The following is a 1457-nucleotide window of genomic DNA, read 5'->3' on the forward strand; positions in this document are numbered from 1 at the left end:
TAGTCCTTTGGGGTTCATTTTCATTCATGAATGTGAGTTACCATGTTTTTTGTATAGATGCTGCTTGAGTCATCTAAATATCTGACCTTAATTTATTTATCTTGAACAGTAATGTCCACTCAAGAAATAATGGGGTTGAGACATTTGAAGCTCACACTTGGTTTTCTGTGTAAGTTGTAGTTCAGCTCATGAATTAGTAAAATAACCAGGAAACTTTTTAAATGACCTAACTAGATCTGTGAATCATTTTCAATCAGTTTTTTCAGAATTTATATGCTATGTCCACCCTTCACAATTTACTCTGAGGAAAAAAAAAATCATTATCATCTTAAAGGATTACATTTTTTATTCAAAGCCTTAATAAAAATGAATAAAAATTATTTTTTGACATTTCTAAATTAAATATTTGCAAATCTTAATTGTGATCATTTGGAGGATATGTGTTCAAAAATAAAATTAAAATAAATGATAAAAGATATATAATAGTGTCAGAAAAAAATATATGAGAAGAGTAGGGAAGAGTATGTTCATACCTAAACAATACTAGATTGTGAGTTAGAAAACTACGGCCTAAGGGCCTATTTTAATAAATTGACTTTTATTGAAACACAGCCATACCCATTTACTTACATATTGTCTTTGACTACTTTTGTGCTACAGACCTTTTGTGATAAAGACCTTTTGGTCCTAAAATATTTACTATCTGGCCCTTTACATAAAAAGTCTGCCAACCTCTGCTGTAGATAAATAAAAGAAGGCAACATTGCCCAAAAAATTACCAGGACAGATTATTGTTTCCAAATCTGGGGAAGGGAGATTAAGACATTAAAGTTAAACAGATGAAAAAGTGGGAAATAGAATCTTTGAGCTGTCCGTTTTAAACCCTATGAGAACTTACTAGTCTACAAAGGCTACTTGCCAATGAAAACCTATTCAGTTACGTTCATCTGACTTTGTCTTTCCATCACAAGAACTGTCTGCAGATATCTTACTGTGCTTTTGAATATATGCTGTTCTTAACTACTTACAGTTGCCTTAGAATAATATCAAATCATGGCTATGAATATTGAACTCCTAAAGTGTTAGACCATCAAGTCATCCTTGCTTGTGACTCTGTTGTGCATCATTTAGTCTTCAGGTCTGGAAAGATGATACAAAAGCTGGGAGAAATACGACTTCAGTGTATCTGATCCTCACACCATCTCTGCAAAGCTCTTATTCCATTTTACCAATAAGGAAATAGTAACATAGTGACATAAAGTTGCTCACCTAAAGTTATATACTTAGTGACAAAACTCCAGGCTTCTAGACTTCTAGTTCTTGGGTAATTCTGTCACTTCTTCTTTTGCATCACTGCTCAATAGAACTTTCTGTGATGATGGCAATGATAAATATCTGCTCTGTCCAATATGTAGTGACTAGGGTCTCTATGAGTCAGAATTGACTCAATCGTAACA

Source organism: Trichechus manatus, unplaced genomic scaffold (assembly GCF_000243295.1).
Source record: "Trichechus manatus latirostris isolate Lorelei unplaced genomic scaffold, TriManLat1.0 scaffold00020, whole genome shotgun sequence".
Taxonomy (NCBI): Eukaryota; Metazoa; Chordata; class Mammalia; order Sirenia; family Trichechidae; genus Trichechus; species Trichechus manatus.